The following is a 25306-nucleotide window of genomic DNA, read 5'->3' as shown; positions in this document are numbered from 1 at the left end:
GTACAGCTTCTAGCAGAACAAAATGGATTTCACAGCTAATGGTTTTGTCCTGTAAAAAGAAAAAGAAGCTAATAAAGTATAATAATAAGAGAAGTATGGTTGCTGGGGAAACCATAGCTAGAGGCTATGTGAGCTTTCAATAAATCCGCATAGGTAGAAACATGGAATACTGCAGGTGTGTGGCAAGGAGGGGGGTGGCGGTGAGGTTGAGGGGACTCTGAGTCCCTGTCACAGGTGATGTGTCCTAAGACACTGACAGACTTCCATGCAGATAGATCCAGGGGAGTCTTTTAACATGATACATGCAGTAACCACATCATGGTAGGTAAAACTTGGGGCTGTGAGCATTCCTGCCTCAACATTGTTGCTTTGCCAGCTTGGCTTGCTCTTTTCCAGATAGCCAGGTGGCTCCTGCCCTTGTTTTTCTTAGTCCCTTACCTCTGCATCCCCTGTGAAGCCATCTCCAAGAAGCCTGTTTACCCCACATAGAGCTGGTCCCCATGTCTCCCCTCTTTGACTGACTTATCCTTTTCTCTTCCCCACAGCACTTATCATAATGTTTGTTTATGTCTTATTAAATCTTAGTTGCTCAAAGCAGCTGTTTCGTCTGTGTTGTTTAAAGAATTATTTTCACTTTTTATTTATGTGCAGTGTTTCTGTGTAAAGGCACCTGCATGTTGGTGTCATCAGAGGCCAGAAGAGAGCATCAGATCCCCTGAGCTGGAGTTACAGTTTGTCCTGAGCTGTCTGACATGGGTGCTGGAAATGAAACCCAGTCTGTTTCCAGAGCAGTGCTCACTGCTAACTAAAGAGCCATCTCTTGGATCCTGATTTGGCCTGCTTTGATCATCACCATATTCCAATACATAGCAGTACGGAAAACATTCTGTAACTAGTCTCTGCGTCCTGGAGTTTTGGGTCCCTGCTAAGTTTCTGGCTCTGGAGAGGGCCTTTCAGGCCTCTTCATGCTCCAAGTAGTGTCCTTTGCTCACCAGACTTCATGCAAAGCCTGCTCAGAGCCATTCAAAGGTGACCTCATTGTTCTTAGCCCACTCTTAAGGCTTTCTGGGTCTCCACTCTGAGCCTTCTCTCTGCCATCATACAAACTCGTCCTTCCAAATGCCTGGCAGGTTGTAGGCTGGAGAGTTCCTAAAATCTGTAGGTATTTGGAATACCAGAGCCTCAACAGAGCCTTGCAGAAACCTGGAGAGTGGACTGCATCTGATCCCCAGCTTGTGACAAGGGCGTGTTGCCCTGGCATTCTTTTCCTGTAGTCACCTGAGTACTTCCAAGACATGTTCTCCCTCATTCTGGTTGCAGCAGGCATGCTCCTCTTTGGGCCTCAGGGCCAAACTTCTTTGTTTGTATTTCTCTCTTTGCATCATCTGTGTGAATTTTCCTCTCCTCTGACCTCCAAAGTAGTCCAGTTTTATGACTGCCTCACAGAAATAAGAGAAAGAAAGGAAAAAAGAAAAAGGAAGACAGCGAGGGAGGGAGAGAGAGGAAGACAGACAGAAAGAAACGTTCTGTGTTCTCCTGCAGTTGACTTAGCTCCATGTCTCTAGACAGGCTTGCCGGATCCGTGCTTTGCCTGGCTCACCATGCTGGTGTGGCAGGCACTCACTGACCCTCTCCCGCACAGCCCAGCTTGAATCGTCTTTATTTCAAATCACTCAGGCCTTTTCCACTTGTCATGATTACCGATGCACTTGGATTTCTTTCTGATTTTCTACTTTCCACTTGTCCAGCTTAGATTTTCTTTTCTCTTGGGGTGAGTAATAGGCCCACCTCTTCTTCATTCTATTACCTATCTTCTGTTATTTCTGAAGATTTTCATTTTACTTATTTAGCCAGGAGTATCTGTAGACTATATAATTAAATTAAAGCCTACAACCAATCAAAACATCATCTTTTTCCTCTAGATGTTAGGAAACTTGAAATATTTAATTCCGAAATAATCTCCTAGAACCTATATGATGATGCCGTGACTTCTGTCATAGTCACACTCCCCTAGGGGGAGTTTTTGTCACTGTTTTCAAGCTTGGATTTGATGTTTTCCATTTGCCTAGCTCACCAGTCTGTGGCATCACTGAAGTTCTGGCCAACCTGTGCATGTGTCTTCATTCCAAGAATGCTGGTCTACTTATGTCACAGTGAAATAGGAAGAGTGTAATATAAATGGGCATATCTTATAGTTTCTTCCCCACCACTCTAGAAAGATCTCCTGTAGCCAAGGCTGGCCTCGAACTCACTCTGTAGCTGAGGGTGATCTTGAACTCTTTGAATTTTTCTCATGTATGTGGTATTTTGCCTGAAAGTATGTCTGCATGCACATTTGATGCTCATGGAGACCAGAAGAGGGTTTTGGACCCTCTGAGACTGGAGTAGAGGCGGATGGGAAATGAACCTGGGTGCTCTGGAAGAGCGGCCAGTACACTCTAACCTCTGAGCCGTCTCTCCAGCCTGACCTTGAACTTCCGGTCCTCCTCTCAAGTGCTGGGATTACAGGTGTGCTATGTTATAACAGAATTTTATTAGTTCTTGAAGTCTTGAGTAGTGCATACTCGCTTTCCCAACAAAGACAGCTCTGAGGCAAGCTTTGGGAACCATCTTCTGTCCTGAGGTCTTCCTGGTTGGAGAGGATCTGAGCACAATTTAGGTGGGCGCAGACGCTCAGCATTGTGGGAGAGATGGAGGAGTCGGGACTGAGACCACAGGAACAGAATAAAGATTTTTATTGCTACTCAAACTTTGGAAACAGTTGCTGAAAGGCGAGGCTTCTGCCATCCTTTTACACCAGGGCCTCTGAGAAACTACATGTCTGATGGCATGCTGCGACTGGAAAGCCAGGGGACCTGGGGGCTCAGAGGCAGACAGTGCCAATTAACAGAGAGAGTGCAGGCTGGTGAAAGGGCTGCCAGGGACTGGCAGATCTCGGCTTCATTACGGTGACTTTGAAAAGGTTGTAGGCAAATGGTACCTTTCACTTTAAAAATCAGACTGGTGGCTTCTGAACCATTTTAAAAGCTTGATTTTGATCTGTCCACTTCAGCGAGGACACGGCCACAGCTAGCATTACTCAGAGACCCATGGCACGAGAAGCCTGCTTCTTTCAACGCCTCCTCTTGCCCGCCATACTTTTCTGTTAGCTGCCTCCTCCTTGACACTTTCTTTAAACTCCCCCTCCTCCCAGAGAAAGCCCACGCCATATCCCAAGACTGTTGAGGAGAACAGACTGGAAGACATCTGCCTCTTGCCTTTTTTTTTTTTTTTTTTTTTTTTTTTTAAATTCCTCTAATTGATCGAGCCAAGACTCCATACCACAGCTCCGCTCCCTGAACAAACCAAATGGCGGCTGTTGGCAGCATATTGACAGCTTGTTAATGAAGGGATCCTTGACAGTGTGACAACCTGCCTGGGCTGCTGCAGGAAGCCAAGTCCGCCCCCACACAAGCCCCAAGTAATTAACAGGTGGGGGAAAATAGCAAGGAGCTGCCACTGAGGAGAAAAGAAATACTCAACAAAATGAATTATGTAGATTAAAAAAGATTTTGATACTGCAATATCTTTCTTCGTTCTTGCTAGCAAGCTCCCCTGGAAAGGGTTGGCTTGGAGGCCAGATGAGCGTGGGTTTGCATCTCAGTCTGGTGGACTTCTCCTTCTGTGGCTTTGGAAGCATTTGCTTCCTGGACTTTAGTTTGTGGTAAGTCACCTGACTGGGTGCTATTTGTAAAAACACACCATAGATGACATGTACCACTCTTCAATTGTAAAAAACAAAAACAACAGAAAAATGTAATATTCCCTTTTTCTGATGATGAATTAGCTCAAGTATTCTTACATTTCTGCCAATGTTTGGTTTTTATTTTTATTTTTTAAGATTATGATGTGGTCTTTTTTTTGAGACATTAACTGTGTGGTGTGTGTTTGTGTGTGTGTACATGTTCATGTGTATGTATACACATGTGTGCGGAGTCAGAGGTCAATGTCAGGTGCTGCTTCTCAGGTGTTGTCTGTCTTGGTTGTTTCTTCCTGACACAGAGAACCTGGAGCTCACTGAGGTGAGAGCTGGTGGTCCATGAGCCCCAGAAATCCTCCTGTCTCTGCCTTGCCAGCACTGAGTTTCCAAGGACACGGCTGGCTTTTTATGCTTTTCATGCTGTGTCACAAGCTCTTTACTGACTGAGTCGTTCCCTCAGCCCCTTTTGTTTTTATGTGTGTGTGTGCGTATAACATTTTAAATGATTGTATTTTCATGGTGACTTAAAACTTTCCTCGTCAGAAGGTAACTCCACCCTGCCAAAACCTCTTGTCATGCTTTCTGTCCTACCCTGTGTGTATTCGGTTTATTTTATGTCTGTGTGCCGTCACTTTTCATGGGAGTAGAGGGATGAGGGGGTACAGAGAACAGACAGATTCCAGCTGGTATTTTTCTCCCCTTAACTATCTCTGCTTCACTGCCTTTCCCCAACTCCACTAAACCGCCAAAAAACCACATGTATCACTGTAAAGAATCTCTTTGGCACCCTGTTCATGATGCCTCTGACTGGCCCCTTCCCTTGAGCTCTGAGGGACACCCGGAAAGAAGCAGAGAGACTGTCTCAAAACCTAAATTTGTAGCTTCTGATGTGTCACCAAGGGCTGGATTTAATTTAGGGGACATTCAAGATGATTTGAAGCAATGGCTTTCAGGCTTCCTTAAGGCTTAGATTCCCTTACGTCAGTTGATGAAAGCTGTGGACTCTCCTCAGGAAAGAAAAATATACAAACATATACTTTAAAACAATTTCAGCCCATTCAAACGTATCTCTCAAAGTCTTGAGTGTGCCTCTGATTAAATAGCTATGTTGTACTCACCTGGCAGTCAAAGGAAGGATGCAGATTTTATTCATTTAATATATATGTACATTTGTATCTTTATTTATTTTATTATTATTTTAAACAGTATCTTACCCCTTTGCCCTTGCTGATCAGGAACTGTGTGGCTCAACCTGGCCTTGAATTTGCAGGTGATAATCTCTACCTCAGCCTCTTTAGTGTAAGGGTTCTAGGCCTGAACCACCAGGCCTGGACAAGATAGGGACTTCTTCCCATGAAGGTGCACTATAAAGCATAATGAAATGCCCCCACCTTAAAAGAAAGGTTGACTAATTGCTCTGGCCTTTGGTGGGATCTGGTTTACCAGGAAGGCCCTGGCTCCAAGTGGACTGGCTTGTGTGCTGTGCACGAGCTATTGACTATTTAGTGAAAAAGTACAATGGACTCACGAAGCCACAGTTGAAGCCCTCAACCAGTGTGCCCCCGTGAAGGATGCCACAGGTCAGAGTGTGCCCCAGGCTTCCATCAAAAAAAAAGTCTTTAAAGACAAGGAGAAAACTTCACAAATCATGGAAGAAAACTTTCACAAGGGATGGTCAGGAGGTCCCACAGAAGGAAGGAACGTTCACACTGACAAAATCACACTTGGTCAGAGCCTTGTTGAAAACACCCAGAATTAAGAAAGAGGGAGAAGTCATTAGAATGTAGTAGGGTGACATGACAGGCAAACTTGTAAAAAGTCATTTCAGATTAACAAAACAAAACAGAACATTACACTAGATATAGGAGAGTATTTACAGGTGCACTCTTCAACAAACAAGACTAGAAAATAGAATACAGCATTTGTGATGTCTTACCTGAATAGTCTTGACAACTCTGGAATAAACTAAAACCCAGGCTGCTAGGCACACTTGGAGGGGTTTTCTTCTTTCTTTCTTTCTTTCTTTCTTTCTTTCTTTCTTTCTTTCTTTCTTTTTCTCTTTCTCTTTCTCTTTCTTTCTTTCTTTCTTTCTTTCTTTCTTTCTTTCTTTCTTTCTTTCTTTTTTTTTTTTGAGACAGGGTTTCTCTGTGTGGCTTTGGAGCCTATCCTGGCACTCGCTCTGGAGACCAGGCTGGCCTCAAAATCACAGAGATCCTCCTGCCTCTGCCTCTGCCTCCCAAGTGCTGGGATTGAAGGTGTGCACCACCAACACCTGGCTGGAGGGGTTTTCTTAATAAGAATATTTGAGCAGGAAGACCCACCCTAAACCAGGGCCACGCCTTCTGGCTGCAGCCTATGTAAACTGGCATGGAAGGAGGAAACCTTTCTTTTGCACCTGTTTGCCCCCACCCTTGCTGGAAAGTCCATCTAGCCTGAGGTTACAGTGTCTCTTCACGGATGTTGGAACCAACTTCTTGGGATTCTAATATAGCCCAAAGAACAGCAGCTCTCCAGGAGCCCTGCAGGACTCAGCACCAAATGAGGACTGAACAACTACCAGATTCTCAGCCTTTCCAGGATGAGGCAGCCATTATTAGACTACCCAGACTGTACCCTGTAAGCAAGTGTAATAAGTCTCTCTCTCTCTCTCTCTCTCTCTCTCTCTCTCTCTCTCTCTCTCTCTCTGTGTGTGTGTGTGTGTTCTCTCGAGTGTGCGTGCGTCAGACTGTAGTATGTGGAATTAAACAATGATTTCCTTTTGGTTCTGTAGAAGTCTGTGGGTGGGTAAGTTCGTGTGAGTGCAGTGCCTGAGGAGGACAGGCATGGCAGATCAAGAGTGTTGCCTGCTGTTGACAGCTGAGCATCTCTCCAGCCCATAGCATGTGGATTTTCACCCTCCACAGGACACGGAAATAACAACACTGGTGTTTAAAGAGAAGGTAATGGGAGTTTCCAGAGATCATAAAAATAGTCACTGTCAGACAAAAGGCATAGTCCCATCCTCAGTAAAAGATGCCAGGAAGAAAAAGGAAGGAAAGAAAAATATTCCCTTAGCCCCCAGGCTAAAGTCTCCTGGTTTTAAATTTTACTAACACAAATGATTCAAACACCAAACTAAGCCCTCTCAGTGACCAGCAGGGAGTGTGCTACAGTGCAGGGCTTATAATGGCTGGCAAAATCAAAATAAACTGCTATTCTTATCTTAATGTTTTTACACTATTCACAGTTCTTTTTTTGTTGTTCTTTGTGTGTGTGTGTGTGTGTGTGTGTGTGTGTGTGTGTTTTGGTTTTGTGAGACAGGGTGTCTGTGTATTGCTTTGGAGGTTGTCCTCGAATTCACCCTGTAGATCAGGCTGGCCTCGAACTCAGATAGATCTGCCTGCCTCTCAAGTGCTGGGATTAAAGGTGTGTGCCACCAATGCCCAGCTTTCACAGTTCTTGTATTAAAACCTGATTTGCTTATATAATAAAGATGAATATTTTAAAAACTAATAACCTGGTTCAAGGTGTGGGGAGATCATGCCTGAGTCTGATCATATTAGAGTCTGTTCATAACCTTTATGACAGCGCCAGTCATGTGATGTTCTGTGATCTCCCTTTGGCTATTGTGTGCTTTTATTTCACAGCAGGTGTACCTGTTAGGACCCATAACACATTTAGGGGTCCATAGAAATGTTTAATTTTAAATACTACAAAAATCAGAAGAAGGTAGGCAAAATGGCCAGGGGTTGAGAGTGCAATCCATTCCTTTGGAGGACCTTTGTTGTGTTCCCAGTGCCCATGTCAGTTGGCTTAAAACAGCCTATAACTTCAGCTCCAGGAGATCTCATGCCTCTGTGGGCATCTGCATGTACTTGCCTGTTCATGTACATACACAGGAATGAATATATCATTAAAGAAATCTGTAAGCTGGGCATTGGCGGCTCACGCCTTTAATCATGGCACTCTGGAGGCAGAAGCAGGTAGATCTCTGTGAGTTTGAGGCCACCCTGGTCTACAGAGGACAGCTAGGGCTGTTACATAGAGAACCCCTGTCTTAAAAAACAAAACAACAAAACAAAACAACAACCACAAAAAAGAAATCTTTAAAACCCCAGAAGACAAGATAAATATAATGGTAATAGATTCACTCTCCATGTTATATGCCCTTACAACAATGTAGAGGGGAATATTATTACACACGTACACACACACACACACACACACACACACACACACACACACACACACACACGAAGGGACCCATAGGTCAAAAGTGTTTTGGGCCTGTGGAAATCCTAGGGTAATCTTGCACCTCTGACTTCATGTTCTGATTTTGGTTTCCATAATAGCGAAGTGTTCCCCAGGTTCTCTGGGGACATGTTTGAGGAAAGATCTTAGGGAGCAGAAGCAGATTTGAGGTGCAAGGACAAAGGAAGTGCCGGTATCTTCTATGCTCTGCGCATTGTCATGGCATAGACTGCATGAGTCAGTTTCACTGAAGACCCCCCATTCCCACAGGTGGGCAGAATTTCTCACAACAATGACCCCTCCATGAAGGGTGGAAGGCTTGGGTGTCCATCTAGTGAGGACTGCCCTTCATTCATGGAATGCTCCCCTAGAAGCCTGTCACGTGCCTCCCAGGGGTCTTGCAGAAGTACTGAGTGGCTCCCAGGCACTAGAGCAGAGCTAGAAGCAGGAAACATTAAATGCTCGTTCCAGATGAGCATGAGGGAGAGACTGTGTGGCTGACAACCGATGCCAAACCAGAGAGCGGCCACCATGAAGCCATTCAAAGTACCCAGACTGTCTGGTACAGTTGTCCTGGAATCAATCTCATGTTACACCTGGGCTCTCATCTCATTTTATTTTTGCAAAAGCTCAATTTACATTAAACTGCATTCCAAAAATATATGATATATATATATATGTATATATATATATATATATATATATCATATATCTTTTTTTTCTAGAAACAGAAATTGCTTGAGTTCATGAGCCATGCTTATTTCATAGAACCTTGAATATAGTAAGTGCATGATATGTAATTTGGATAAGGAATTCCAGGACTAAGAATTAGGAGAACTGAATCCCAGACCCCACCCCATAACCCACATGATACATGACATTGGACTACCCCTCTATCTATTCTGGATCTCACAGTTACACCTACAAAACTAGGAGCCTATATAGAGTCTTATTTAAAGATCCCCTGGACCTGCCAGTCAACGAGTCCCATCTATCTCAGCTCCATTCAGCATATTAGAACCCTGGTTATATTCCAGGATTGTGGGGATAAAGCCGGTACCATCCTCCTGCCCAGGGATGAAGCATCTCTTCTAGAAGTGAGCAATCTGAAGGGTTACAGCACCGTGGAGACAGATGTGAGCAGAGGGTGGCAGGGACCTGTGCATAGGGCGCATTTAACCAAACCTGGGCATGCCAACAGGAATGCTTGCAGATCTGGCAGCCAAGGTGTAGAGAATACTCCAGTCAGAGCTTGCCTGGGAAAGAGGAGACACTGAAATTGCAGATATCTGCATAAGTCCTGACAGGAGATGTTTCTAGGATTGCTGATTGTTCTGGCTGATTTATCTGTCAACTTGACACAAGAAAGAGTCATTAGAGAGAAAGGAGCCTCAGTTGAGAAAATGCTTCTATGAGATCCAGATTTAGGGCATTTTCTTAATTAGTGATCAATGGGGAAGGCCCCAGCCCATTGGGGGTGGTACCATCCCTGGGCTGGTGGTCCTGGGTGTTATAAGGAAGCAGGCTGAGCAAGCCATGAGGAGCAAGCCAGCAAGCAACACCCCTCCATGGCTTCTGCATCATCTCCTGCCTCTAGGTTCCTACCTGCTTGAGTTCCAGTCCTGACTTCCTTCAGTCATGAACAACAATGCTGAAGTGTAAGCCAAGTTAAACCCTTTCTTTCCCAAGTTGCTTTTTGCCGATATTGTTTCACTACAGCAATAGAAACCCTAACTAAGACATTGACTTTAGGGTCTGTGTTATTCCAAAGCCTCATTTTGTCTTCCTGTGGACAACTATTTGATATTCTCATTAGAGTTTTAGTGTGTGCTAGCCTAAGATGAGAAAAGGCACCCTGGCTACATGGACAAACAGAAGCGTCTAGGGTGAGAGACAAGACATTCCTTTCTATGTTTGCTTGTGAATGGGAATCAATCTTTGCTTTGTTTCTCAGTAAGTAGCATTGTGGAGATGGATTTAAAAAACCTCACAGCCACAGACTGATAGAAAAAGATCTATTATATACTAGACAAATCTTCAGTCAGCTCCTATATGTTCTGTCAGCCCACTGTCCCTCTCTTTGATAATAATGACCATATATCTTTCTAGAAATTAGTCTCTGGTACTTGTACTTTCTCCCTATTTGTGATGATCAGGTTTGGAGTTACATTTGGAAATGATCTGGAGAAGTAGTCCTCAGGCTAAGTCCAAAGAGCACATTACAGGAACCCCAACCCTCTAGGTATAATCCCGCCCCTTACTGATAGACACAAGGCAGAGATGGCCTCAACTGTATGCTGTGAAGTCATTTTTTTTCATACTGTTCTTTCCTGACAAAAATCTCACCACAGGTAAATGCCATGCTGAAAGTACTTCTCTTCAGGGAGAAATGGCCAATAGGCACACATTTCAATAGCCTGCTTCATTTCAAAGGACTAACAAATGACAAAACTTGCCAAAATAGGGAGTAGAAGTCTTGCCAACACTTCCCTGAGGGAAGAAGCAAGATCTTGAAGACTTTGTTACCTCTAGGGAGGCTCATTTCTTGGAAAAGTGGTTCTTCAAACTTGTGCTGATGGCAGCTTTGGACATAGAGTCATTCCGGCTGATTCCTGTTGTGGCAATTGTCTGTCCCTCAGTTAAAATAACTGCTTAAAACACAACTTGAATGTCATCATTTTCACCTACCTGTGGATATTCCAGCCTTATTTCATGTTGACTCTTGGCCTTATCATTTGGGGATAGTTAATAAAAGAAACAGCTCTGACTTCAAAGGGATAAAACTGTGGGAGCCCAAATATGAGTGACCATGACCCAGGAACATAGATTTATAATAGTGACATAGTAATTTCATGAAGTTTTTCTAAGGAAATAACAAAGAAGCTGTGTTCAGGGCCAAAGGTCAATGTTCACTGTTTTTATCACCATCCCTCTAAAATGATTTTGTATGTATGTATGTATGTATGTATGTATGTATGTATGTATGTATGTATGTATGTATGTATATATGTGTCTGTGAGAGCTCCCAGGAGCTCCAGAGCCAGGCTTCTCCTGGCCCCAGCCTCTGCTAGGCCTGAGGTCCAGTTTAGTTTCACTTTCAGTTTCTGTACTTGGTTAAAGCAGGAAGAGGAGCCCACTCCAATCAGGTTCAGGATGACCTCATTCCCCTCCTGGCTGTCTGTAATAGGAGCCTGTGAGCTCCACTCAGGGTCAAGGCCATTTTGTGGTCCGGCTGGCAGACCTCAGCATGCTGGAATAAACAACGTTCTTGCTGACTGAATTTGTGAGTGGTTGTCTTTGTTTTGTGGGATATTCCGAGGATCCTCACAGTATGCGTGCACAACACTTGCATGAAAGGGCCCACAGAAATCAGAAGTGGGCATTGGATCCCATAGAACTGTAGTCACAGGCAGTTGTGAGTCACTCAGTGTAGGCGCTAGAATCAGGTCTCAAACCTTTGCAAGAGCAGCACGTTATCTGGACTTCTAAGCCATCTCTCCAGCTCCACTCTGCATCTGTTGTTTTGAGACATGGTCACTCACTGAACCTGAAGCTCACTGACTGGCTAGACAGGTGACCAAAAGTCCCCGGATCCTTCTGTGTCTGCCTGGCCACAGCTATCCTAACAAGTGTGTGACCCCTCACCTGCCTTTTTCTGTGGGCTCTGAGGATTCAAACAAACAGCAAGCACTTTGCCCACTGAGCCATCTCCCTAGATTCCAATATCTCATTCTTTTTCAGGTCATTTGTCAGACACTTCATGAGTCTCCATGCCTTTCAGCACTCTAAAATGATGAGATTCAGGGATGAACTCACCGTTGGATAGTCTTCTCTGTTTTTCCTAGGATAAAAAGAAAACCAGTATATACCTCCAGGTGTATTTCCAAGTATCTATGGCCAAATAATAAACTTTCTGTGTCAAAAAAGTAATGGTATCTACCATGATTATGGGATATTGACTCCAGATTTTGCTTCTCAATGACTTTGTAGGCCATAGAGGGGGTTTGAGACTATTGTCATAGGAAGACGTTTTCATACATATGACTAGTTCCTGGGACAACCAGAAGAGAGGAGGGTTAGGCTCGAAGTATCTATTCACACAAATTGTCCACATGGATGCCTCATTGGATGGCAGTTTTGAGATTGACTTTCTCCTGAGTACAGGCTGTCCTTAGAGTCAACCTTCTTAGAAACATAGTTGCAAGGAACAAGGCTTTTTTCCTGACTACCTTCCGAAGTCAACCAATGCCACCTCAACAGCATTCCTTTGGCTACAGTCGAGTCCCCAAGCCTGACTCATATTCTAGAGGTGAGATGTAAGAGTGTAAGCACAGACAGCCTTGGTTTTTAGGGACTGTCTTTGAAGACTAGCTGCAAAGAATGTACAGCAAGTCCTTTCAGAGTATTCTGGAGTGACAGGACAGCTTTCCCTTAAGGCAGAAGAAGCTTAGCCTGAGAAGGCTCTTGGTGGGGTTGAGGATGTTCTTTTAAGCCATTCAGATTAAAGGATGTCTTATGGTATGGGAATAAGTGGATGAGCCAGATAGTTTTGTATCAACTTGACAAGAGATGGAGTCATTTATGGAGAGGGACCTCAACTGAGAAAAGCTCTAACTGGATTGTCCTATGGGCAAGTCTGTGGTGCATTTTCTTGATTGATGATTGATATGGTACATCCTAGTTCACTGTGGTTGGTGCCACCTCTGGGCTGGTGATCCTGGGTGCTGCAAGAATGCAGAGTGAGCAGGACATGAGGAACAAACCATTATGCAACACTCCACTGCCTCTGCATCAGCTCCTGCCTTCAGGTTCCTTCCTAGTTTGAGCCCTTGTTCGGACTTTCCTTAGGGATGGTCTATTATCTGAAAGTGTAAAATGGAATAAGCCCCTTTCCCTTCCAAGTTGTTTATAGTCATGGCATTTTGTCACGGCAATAGAAACCCTAGCTATCACACCCTATCACACTTTGGGTGTATGAAGAGGCTCCAAGGGCAGGGGTTGGCTACTAGCAGCTCTGCCATGGCCACAGAGGGTACAGTTTCATGTATAGAAGGAGAGTCATTGAAAGGCTCCAGGGGAAAAGTTCAAAGGGATGAGATTGCCACAATGGTAGGAACCCTGCCTGGCACATGTGAAGTCCTGGACTTAATCCCAGCAAAATGAAATAAAATAAATTAGGTGAAAGATTTAAAGGATCCAGGGGAAATTTGTGTATTAGAAATATAGGGGTCATTGTTCAGAAGTTAGGACTGAGTAAGCAACTAGAAAACAACTGCAGCTGAACTGACACAAGGACCTTAATCCTCACCTGATGCTCAAGCTGGAGTTCACTGAAGTCAAGTCCACACCATCCATTCTGCTGCCCTTCCTACCTTGCTGTTCCCATTTCTCTTGGCCTTTTGGTCACCTCAGATTCATCTTGCTTTTAGGAAACTGCAGATTTAGAAAGTGCAGCATGGACATTTATTTGGAGGTGTGACTAACTCTTCTGTGGTCAAAAAAGGTTCTTTTTTTCCTGAGACAGGTTTTCTCTATCTGTTCAGACAGGGTTTGCCCTGGCTGTTCTGGAAGTCACTCTGTAAAGCAGGCTGGCCTTGAATTCAGAGATACACCTGCTTCTGCCCCCTGGGATTGAAGGTGCATACCACCACTGCCTGGCCTAAATAACAATGAGTTTTTTTTTTAATGAGTTGATGTGTGATGGTGGAACACCCAAGAATGGGCAAAAGGCCACAGCATGTAAAATGGTGCATGGATAATGAACAAGGGGTTGTACTGTGTGGTCTCAGGCCCAGCTCAGTTACTGACGGTGTCATGTTGAACAAGTTAGTGGATACTTCTGTGACTCAGCTTCTTCACCATTAAGATGAGAGCAAGAGTCTATTTCCAAATTATTTATTTTAAAGATTAAGTGAATCATTAGTATAAAGTGTAGGAAACTACTACTAGAATAGTTCTGTTCATTATTTTCACCACTGGAACCTGATATATACTCTATTCTTAAATATTTTTGAATCAGTATGTGTAAAACAATTTGACCAATAATGATAAGATTTCACTCATATGTTTATTCAATATGGGTAATGTAAGTCAACATATGTAAAATATTTTTTAAATTAAAGGAATAGAAGTAGCTTGGTTTGAATAGGAAAGATAAAAGAAATATACTCATGTAATAGGTATCTTTATCAAAAGTATCCTGTAGAAACAAGTTATTGTTTCATACAATGGAATATTATATGATTATTAAAGTATGAGTTTGTATGAAATGTAAAGATATGGAATAATCTTCAACATATGCAAGAAAATATTTCAGTGCATAAAATCTTATGTTATTAATAGTACAATATATATTTGTATTTGTGGACTTTAATGTATTTGCATACCCACTGTCTGGGATTCATTTCTGTTGCTGTGAAAGGTTTATTTTAGCTTAGAATTCTGGATTATAATCCATGATATTGCCTCATGGTTACAGCAGCAGGAACTTGAAAAAGCAGCTGGTCGCATGACATCACAGTTAAGAACAGAGAGAAATGAATGTGCCCATGTTTAGAGCTCACTCAGCTTTCTCATTCTCACATGGTCTGGAGCTCAGACCATGTGATAGGGCCTCCCACGTACAGGGTGTGTCTTCCTGCAATTAACAACGAAGATGAAGACATCTCCCACAGGTCAGCTCACTGGCCAATCTGTTCTAGGTAATCTCCTCACTGAGACGTTCTTCCTGGAAATTCTAGATTGCGGCAAGTCAACAGCTAAAACTAACCATCATAATCAGCATCTCTATCATCTTCATCATCACCACCATGGAAATTTGTTAAAAAGAGGTTGTCCCTGGGCAAGGGAATAGGCTCTGTGGGCTGAGAAATAGGTATAGACTGATCCTTGTCTTTCATAGAAATCCATCCCACTTAGAAACTAACCAAACAATTTAGAGTTTTTAAAAGATGGAAACCTGGGACTGGAGAGTCAGTTCAATAGTGAGGAGCTCATACTGCTCCTGCTGTGGACCCAAGTCTAGTTTCCATTGTCCATACTGGGTGGCTTACAACTACCTGACATTCCAGCTCCAGAGGATCCTGGGCTGTCTCTCAGCTTCCTGGGCACTTGTGCTCATGCATACAACCACCTTTCCCCACAATACACAAAACTGAAAATAAAAACGAGAGAGAGAGAGAGAGAGAGAGAGAGAGAGAGAGAGAGAGAGAGAGAGAGAGAGAGAGAAAACTCAGTGTTAAAGAAGATTTTCTGTATAGGGTCATAGGTGAGATTGAGTGTATTTCCAAGCATCCAAAAGAGTCACAGAAAAAGCACACATAGAGACACACTGTTTTATATGAGGTAGCGCCAGGCCCTTTACCTGATAAATCCCCTGTAAATTGACCTCCAAAGATTGATTACAGCTCAGCCTTCCACTCCTTTGGCTTGGAAAATTAGATTGAATACCATTATTAATTTTGATTACCAGACTTGAATTTTCTGTAAGCTCATTTAGCCCTTCACAAATACGACTGTGGAATTCTGCCTTCTCCGGGGAGGAATGTACTCAGGGTAGACCAGGAGTTCCTACTGTGTGCCAGAACCACTGCTGGATAATTGAACTGTATGCCACAATAGTTAACCCCTTTATCTCTTCTCTGAGTAGAAGTAATTATCTCCATTCAAATAAGAATCTGAGTTGGGTGATTAAACAACTTATCTATGGCAACCAGGAATAAATGACACAAAAGAGACAAAGTAGGCAGTGCCACAATTGGTACTGACCTCAACATATATCTTAGACACCTTTAGAGGATGATCAACTGTAGGTAGCATCTCAGCTTGGGTAGGTTCCTCTTATGCTGATGAGGATGCTGTGGTTCATGGGGAGGAGAGAGACACACATTCCCTCAGGAAACAGTCAGCATGGAACCTTGCTCTAGGCCTTTAGATGTGTACCTTGGGGTACCTTAGGGCTTTTCATGTTTGCTTTTTCCTAAATGTGAATCCTAAGAGGAATATTTTTCCTGGCTATAGTATTATAGAACTAGAAACAGCCTCTCTGCTCTGAGGAACCCTACTTTTTGAGTCTCTGTGCTCTTAATTCATGAGCTCACCTGTAGAATGTGGGACTAACTACTGAGTTTTTGGAATAGTTTTTTTCAACTACTTATATTTTTGTTTCACTTTTTGTGAGACAAGGTCTCACTTTCTAACATAGGCTGCCCTGGAGCTCACAATGTAGTCAAAGATGACTTTATACCTTTGGTGAGCCTCCTGCCTCAGCTTCTTAAGCACTGGTTGGCATTCTAGGAGTCAGCTACCATGCCCAACTGGAAGCTGCTGATTTTTATAGATAACAGTTTCCACCTCTCTCCACAGTGGATTCAAAGTATTTTCTAGACAAGCTTGAATCTTTTATTTGCTGTGGACTGTGTAGATTTCTGTGTTCTGTCCCAGGCATACCAGTGGTGCTTAGTCTGGCTTACCTAATTGAGCAACCACCTGTCATTGGAAGGTCCAATGTTTTTCTGTTTTGGCCACAGTGGATGAAAACCTGTGCTCCCCCCTTTTTGGTGTGGGAAGAATTATTCTTCTGGATGTTATATGTGTTATTGTGCTACACTGTAGGAAATGTGAAAGGACTTCCTATGCGTGATGAAGATCTTTAGCTTGGTTTTGGATTTATAACAGGGAGATGATCTGAGTAGGATTATTCTAATCGGGAAGGCCCTTTAAAAGAAGGCTTAGGGAGCCCGGCGGTGGTGGTGCACACTTTTAATCCTGGCCCTTGGGAGGCAGAGCCAGGTGGATCTCTGTGAGTTTGAGGCCAGCCTGGTCTATAAAGCTACACAGAGAAACCCTGTCTCGGGGGGCGGGGGTGGGGAGGGAGAAGAAGGCTTAGGACAGCTTTGGGGTCAGAGAGCACCTCCTCTGGCCTTAGTAAATGAACTCTTTCCACAGCCCCATGAGCCTCACTCATCTTGTCCAGATGAGTGTGTAGCCTCCCTGCACCCCCTACACCTTGACCGCAGCTGTGGGAGAGCCTGAGCAGAGACCCTGTGAAGATCTGCTCAGTCTTCTGGCCTACAGAGAAAACTGGCGAGAGGAAGTGGTTTGAAGGTGGCAGTTTGTTGTTCTGTGTTACATAGCCCAGCAAAATCAAACATTGCCTCCTTTTGGAGAAGGATTTTTGACTCCATGTGTGGCTAACTACAGGGTCTACATTTGGCTTCTCTCATTTGGTCCTTTATTAAACTTCCATATGTGTTTTTCTTTTTTTTTCACATTTTATTTTTTTCCAACTTTTATTATTTGAATTCGAAACAGGATTGCTTTACATGACAATCCCAGTTCCCTTCTCCCTCCTGTCCTCCCCTACTGCCGCCCCCCAACTAAAACCCTATCTATCACATATCCTTTCTGCTCCCCCTGGATGGTGAGGCCTTCCATAGAGTGTCATCAGTGTCTATTGTATCCTTTGGGATAGGGCCTAGGCCTACCCCTGTGTGTCTTGGCTCAGGGAATATTCCTCTATATGGAATGGGCTCCCAAAGTCCACACCTATGCTAGGTATAAGTACTGAACTTCTAGAGGAGGTCCCATAGATTTCTGAGGTTTCCTCACAGAAACCCATGTTCCTTGGGTCTCGATCAGTCCCATGCTGGTATCCCAGCTATCAGTCTGGGGAGCAAGAGTTCCCTGATGTTTAGGTCAGCTGTTTCTGTGGGTTTCACCAGCCTGGTCTGGACCCCTGTGCTCTTCACTCGTCCTTCTCTGCATCTGGGTTCCAGTTCAGTTTGGTGATTAGTTGTGGGTGTCTGCTTCTACTTCCACCAGCTGCTGGATGAAGGCCATAGGATGGCATATAAGTCAGTCATCAATCTCATTATCAGGGGAAGGCATTTAAGGTAGCCTCTCCTCCGTTGCTGAGATAGTTAGCTGGTGTCATCTTTGTAGATCTCCAGACATTTCCCTAGTGCCTGATTTCTCTAAACCAAAAATGTCTCCCAATATTATGATATCTCCATTCTTGTTATCTTCTATTCTTCCCCTGACTCAACCTTTCTGCTCCCTCATGTCCTCTGCATCACTCCTCTTCTCCCCTTCTCATTCTCCTAGCTCCCTCCCCCCTCTTTCCGTGCCCCCAATTTGCTCAGCAGATCTTGACCCTCTCCCCTTCCCCAGGGGACCATGTATGTCTCCCTTAGGGTTCTCCTTGTTTATTAGCTTCTTTGGCAGTGTGGACTGTAGGCTGGTAATCCTTTACTCTATGTCTAAAATCCGCATATGGGTGAGTTCATACCATGTTTGTCTTTTTGTGATTGGGTTACCTCTCTCAGAGTGGTTTCTTCTAGATCCATCTACTTTCCTGCAAATTTCAAGATTCCATTGTTTTTTTTTTTTTCCGCTGAATAGTACTCCAATGTGTAAATGTACCACATTTTCTCTATCCATTCTTTGGTTGAGGGGCATCTAGGCTGCTTCCAGGTTCTGGCTATTACAAATAGTGCTGCTATGAACATCGTTGAACAGATGTCCTTGTTGTATGAATGTGCTTCTTTTGGGTATATGCCTAAGAGTGGAATTGCTGGATCTTGTGGTAGACTGATTCCCATTTTCTTGAGGAGTCGCCATACTGATTTCCACAGTGGCTGTACAAGTTGGCACTCCCACCAGCAGTGGAGGAGTGTTCCTCTTTCTCCACATCCTCTCCAGCATAAACTGTCATTGGTGTTTTTGATTTTGGCCATTCTGACAGGAGTAAGATGGTATCTCAGAGTTGTTTTGATTTGCATTTCCCTGATGGCTAAGGATGTTGAACACTTTCTTATGTGTCTTTCAGCCATTTTAGATTCCTCTATTGAGAATTGTCTATTTAGCTCTGTACCCCATTGTTTAATTGGATTGTTTGGTGTTTTGGAGACTAGCTTCTTGAGTTCTTTGTAAATTTTGGAGATCAGCGCTCTGTCAGATGTGGGGTTGGTGAATATCTTTTCCCAGTCTCTGGACTGTCGTTTTGTCTTTCTGACTGTCTCCTTTGCCTTACAGAAGCTTCTCAGTTTCAGGAGGTCCCATTTATCAATTGTTGACCTCAGTGTCTGTGCTACTGGTGTAATGTTCAGGAAGTGATCTCCTGTACCAATTAATTCAAGGGTATTTCCCACTTTGTCTTCTAATAGGTTCAGTGTAGCTGGATTTATGTTGAGATCTTTGATCCATTTTGACTTAAGTTTTGTGCAAGGCAATAGGCTTGTGTCTAACTGAAGTCTTCTACATGTCTGGACCCAGTTATGCCAGCACCATGTGTTACAGGATCTACCTTTGGCTTCTCTCGTTTGGTCCTTTATTAAACTTCCATATGTATTTTTCATTTGGAATCTTCAAAAACAAGAATCTATATGGCTCAAAGCTCCATTCACTGTATGATGTTCCCAGAGTTACTTAAATTCCTATGCCACCCTTGCTTTTTCTGAGACATAGGAGTAGCTGTAGTTGGAAAGTCAGATGGCTTGCTGAGAGGCACTGAGCGAGAAGCTGGCTGGAGCGAGGCTTCTACAAACAGACCCATAGTCTATGAATATTATGGGATGTATGAGCAGTTATGGTGCATTAGTAGGAGAACTGATGGGCTTGTATTCATTCTATTTCTAGTATTCTGAGTGCTTTGTGTGATAATCACTTGTACTTATATAAACCAATAAATTGTTTTTACTGCCTCCTCTTCCCCCCTCCTCCTCTTCTCCTTCTTCTTCACTTCTGAAGATGGAGTGACAACAATATAAGCTAGTGTTATAAGCTAGTGTCCTTAGCTGCTTCTTGCTTTCATTTTGTTTAAATAGCCCCTCTTTTAGAAGTTTTGGGGTACCCTTTCCTACTGGCCATTTGACTTCTCTTAACTCTGGGCAGAAACTGAAGACAGGATTTCATCGGGAATGGAGAAAGAAGCAATGGAAATTTCCATTTCTTTTTCAAGAGCAAATGTTACCCATTCTACTTTGAGGAAGAATAAAGAAATTTGAATAAAATGTCAGTTTCTTTCTGAACTAATTTGGGAGTCATAATGACATGCACAATCTAGGCTGAACACATGAATATTTATAATTAAAAATGAAATTCTTCCCCTCCCCGCTCATTGTGAACATAAATCCCCAGGGACATTCTCGGTCAGAACTGTTCATTTTAAGAAAGAGTCTAAGATATAGAGGTAAAATAAACTAAACCAAGCCCAAAGCAGAATCCCCACCATGCATAGTGGGTCCCACCTGAAGACTTGGGTGAGATGCTGTTAGGGTGGCATCTGGTTGCCCTCTCAGCCCAGCTCCTATTGGGATGCCCCTCCCAACAGTTGGAAGAATTATCCAGGATGAAGTCTGGCTACCTGCTTCCCCTTCTTCTAACCTGGCTTTGGCCTTTTTTTTCTTTTCTTTTTACTTACACATGTAGGATATTGTCCATATATTTAGAAATCCTCTTTAAACAACAGAGTGGGCAAAGCCATTCTTCAAATATATAAAACGGAGCAGCATGATATATGTCGAGGGGGGAATCTGGGCACCTGTGGGATTAGCTGTTAGTTAGTAGTTATTAGGTCCATATTATAAATGAGCAATCTGAGACTGAGGGATGTCATGCTTGCCTGTACTTGGTGACAGAAGATTTATTCCCTTAATTAGAATTTTTAATTCTTATTTTTAATTAAAGTGTCTCTTCAGCATTCTTTCCTTATGCTCAGCACTGACAGAGACCCACTTTGTTGTGGAGGAGAAATGAGCAGGTTGTATGTCTGGATCATTTGGCCTTCTAGAAGACTCCAATGTCTTATTCACACTTAGACAATTTTGCAGTTGAACTTGATGGCAGTCACGGAGCATTTTCTAGCTCAGAGCTTTGTGGTTGCAATTCCTCCTGTACATGCCCCAGTTTTCCAAAGTTTATGAAGCTGTTACTATTCATTTCTTTGGACTCACTGGAGGGAATCGCTTAGGGGAGAAAAGGCAAGGCTTGTGCCAATTAGAACCGTTCACCCTAAATGATGTCTCCTTTTTTCTCACATGTGGGGAGAGAAGGACTCCTGCTTCCCCTTGGTTAAGTCAGGGGATTTCTAAAGAAGCTTATTCTAGATTATTGAGTACAGTCAAGATAGATTTACTTCTACTAAGAAGGTGGAAGTTTGCTAGCTCAGTAACCTCAGTCTGGCTTTCAGGAGTCATGGGGTTTCTTCTCTTTCTTTTTCTCTGGAGTTAATGGTTCCTTCCTGTAACAGAGCTGTGATCGACTTTCCTGGACGGAACCCACATCCATTATCTCAGTGACAGTGCCTTAATTGAAATGACATCTTAGAATTATTACTTTAAAATTCATTGTTTAATTCAGTAAATTTAGTATTAATTAACGCCAACTGCCCTGGTGTTTTGGTCTCTCATTTGTCACTTGCTCAGCCCGTGGAGTAATGCAGGAAATGAGAAGTCTATTTCATTTTACAGGACTTACTTTATTTTGCAATTCAGATTGGCTATTGTGGCAAGAATAGAACTTGAAATGGCTGAGGATTTTGCAATGATCGTGCATTTGGAAGAAAAGAAAGAGAAGGAAGAAAGGAATTGGTGGTGGATGAAGAGGAGGAGGAGGAGAGAAGGAAAGGAGGGGAGTGGGAGGTAGAAGGAGAAGATAACAAAAAATGAGGATGAGGAGGAGGAGGAAGAGGAGGAGGAGGGTGAGGATGAGGAGATGCCACTCAGTCAGTTGGTGAGCCTCCATACCAGGGGAGACACCATGAGTAGGGGGCTGGGACATACAAGTGTCAGTAGGGGCTCTTTGGGTAATGGCAACTATATGTCTTAAAGACTTATTTCATTAGCATAACATTAAAAATAAGACTGTGTGCCTAGGTGTGTCCTTGTGAATGCATACCAGTATGCAAATTTAGTTAACATTTTTTTTTCTAGCCCCATGGGAAAATGCAATGCTCTAGTTAATTGGATATCATCATAAACTGTTATCATCATCTTTGAAATATAAATTAGGTGATACCAGAAATGTAGATATTGAGTCCTGGTGGTTAAACATAGTCTTTTGTCTTAGGTTAGTTCTTCCCAAGATCCTGGGAGTAAATAGTTATTCCAGAGCATTAGTCTGTTTTCATACAGTGATGTTGCCGATGACACTGCATTGCAGACCAGTTAAGTGATACAGAAAAGTTGTGTATTTTGGTTCCAGTTCTGATCAAAGCCTTCTTGTTACCAGACCTCTCAGTGGTGCAGACCTCTGTGTGAGGACAGAGAGTATGGCACTTACCTGTGTGTTCTGGTTTCTGGTCCTCCCCTTTTAATGTCATTAATAATCATAGTCATTCATCTGGGCCCTACTCTGAAACTCTACCTAATCCTCATGACCTCCTGAAGACTACAGCATTAAGCATCACCTTCTGATACAGTTTCCATCCTCATGACACTGAGCCATGGTGATTAAACTCCAGTATATGTTTTGGAAGGAAAAAACACGGGTCCAAAGCAGAGCAAGAGGGATTAAAACAAGCATCCTGAAGATGAAACATGAGAGGGAGAGGGGTCCAAGATAGGCACACAACTTTTTGCCTGCTATGACTTGGGCAACTGGAGACCAGTTCTTCTGGGGACCTTGGGAAGATGGTGAAGAGCCATTTCAGTTTGTTACTTGAGTGTTGAGGAAGGCTAGTATTTATTCCTCAATTCCCATTGGTTACTACTGAGGGATGATCCTGAGACACTAACATACAACCCTAACACTGCCTATAAACCCAAAAGAAAGTCAGAAGGTCCTTTGGCTTGCTTTAGGTTGCAACAAGAATGTCCTGGAAAGATGAGAGCCAAATGATACAGGCAGAACATTGGCATCTACTTCTGTTCAATAATTCATGGCTAGTTAGGCTCAAGTACTAGCTAAGGTTTGAAAGATGTAGGTGAGAGATTATAGGATAGATTGCTTAGGAGTCAATATTGCCATAATTTCACACATCTCAGACAGTGGAGTGGATATGGCTAGGGTTTCATCAATATTCTCATCACTGGGCCAACACCCATCTCTGCTGCCATATTGGCTAATAATAGCCCATAACTTTTATTCATCTACAGAAGGTTACCTTTGGCTAATAAGGACTGCTTGGCCAAGAGGTTAAAAATCCCGGGGGTATAGCCCAGAGCTAACAATGTGGGGCTATGTGAGAAGCCTAGCATCTCGTGAAAAAGCTGCTCATTCTAACAGCAACAGCCCACACTTACCCTCATGGTACTAAGGCTCTGTTTGTCCCTTTGGCTTCCTATACTGCAGTGACCAATCACCCCATGAAGGTGCCTCTTTATTATATTCTAATGTTCTAATAGCTCCTCAAATGGCTGCCGGTCACATAGTAGAGTGAGTGGGTTATCAGAGTCCATACCATTCTGTGAAGATTGAGAGTGAGCAATATTGATACGAAGGCAACACAATCTTAAGAGAATCTTTTAAGCAAGGGGATTATCTTTGTTTTATGAATACAGGTGATAGTTTCAATTGGCAACATGATTGATTTGGAGATGTGCCTAGGATAATAATAAATCACATGGGGTTTGTCTGTGACGGTGTTTCCCTAGCGGATTAACTGGGAGGGGATGACGACCCTGGGGACTGATGGAATGAGAATGGAAGAAGAAAGCTAGCCAGTGAAGGCATCCTTCCTCCCCATATGTGTGTGTACACACACTCTCTCTCCATATATATGTGGGTGGCATCTCCTCATCCTCACCCTCCTCCTCTTCCTCCTCCTCCTCATCCTCATTTTTTGTTATGGGTGTGGCAGTATGTGCCTGTGTCTAGCACTGGGCAGGTGGAGACAAGCGATCCCTGGGACTTGCTGGGCAGCCAGCCTAGCTTACTTGGCAAGTTCCAAGCCAGTGAGAGATCCTTTCTCAAAAACTCAGACTACTTCCCAAGGAAAGACAGTGAAGGTCGACGCCTGGTTGCCACATGCGTCTGCATACAGGTCATACGGATGTATACACACCTCCATGCACACGAGCACACACATACATACTTGAAAAAAAAAAAAAGCAAATAAGCAAGGAAGTCTCCAGGTAGAGCTTCCATGTCTACACGTCTACACCTGGGGAATTGGAAGGTGGCTGGGAAGGGGGGATGTATCTCACGTCATGGGGTCATTAGAGTATGTAGGGAGTTATTGTGTTTGCTTTGTGCTTTTTAAATTTAATTTAAATTCCATATGCATTTGCTGAACACCTTCCAAATAATAGTTCCCACACAAAACCTTGGGGGCGATTATAAAGATAAAGAAGCTGCCTGGCACTCATTCCTGTGAAGGGCCTAGTGTACAAAAGCTGAGCTTTAGGATGAGGGCTAATCAATCAATTCTGTATACTGCCTGGGAGCACAGAAAGGCATGGTTAATTCTGCCTGTAGGGTGTGTGAAGACGGTGCTGAAGGATGAACACAGTGTTGAGGGACAAGGAAAGACACTGAATGTGTTTACCATTTGTGCTTGTTCCTGTTTGTCAACTTGGCACAAACCAGAGCCACCTGAAAAGAGAAAGGGAACCTCAATTAAGGAATTGTCTCTATTGGATTGACTTATGGGTATGTCTGTGGGACATTTCTTGGCTACTAATTGATGTGGAGGGCCCAGAATATTGTAGGTAGTGCCACCCTGGGCAGGGGGGTCATGGGTTGTATAAGGAGCAGGCTAAGCAAGCCATAGGGTGCAAGCCAGTAAGCAGCACCCCTCCATATTTTTGCTTCCGTTCCTGCCTCTGGGTTCCTGCCTTGAGTCCCTCTGCCTTGGCTTCAATTCATGATGGGCCGTGACATGGAAGGAGAAGCCAAATAAACCATTTTCTCCCAAGCTGCTTTTGGTCTGTGTTTTTATGACAGCAACAGAAAAGCAAACTAGGACACCTTCATATGCAGTAACAGAGAATAAGACACAGCATTTCCTAGCTATTTTCCTGCAATAGAGTTTTTTTTCCTGTGTTAGCACATGTAGACTAACTCTCTCTGAAGTATTCAAAGGAGAAAACTATCTCTCATGCTTTGTAGGACTCTAGCTATGGAATAAATTAGTCCCTAGTTTTCCGTGACTTAAGGGGCCACGCCCCATGACATAGCTAAATTCACACAACTTCACTATACTGTTTTTTGTTTTCTTTTGTTTTTGGCAGGGTGCATGCTTGAGTGACAGTCATCCAGATTAAACAAGTTCTTATGCAAGTAATTTTATGGAAAGGGCTGCTGAGCTAGACTGCTTCTATATGAGGGCTCAGTTGCACAGGCCCAGGCTGCGTTTGTGTGGAGGAGAGGTGTTGTTTCTCCCCATTAGGATGATTT

The sequence above is a fragment of the Cricetulus griseus genome, chromosome 4 (assembly GCF_003668045.3).
Source record: "Cricetulus griseus strain 17A/GY chromosome 4, alternate assembly CriGri-PICRH-1.0, whole genome shotgun sequence".
Lineage (NCBI taxonomy): Eukaryota > Metazoa > Chordata > Mammalia > Rodentia > Cricetidae > Cricetulus > Cricetulus griseus.
Note: the sequence above shows the minus strand (reverse complement) of the source record.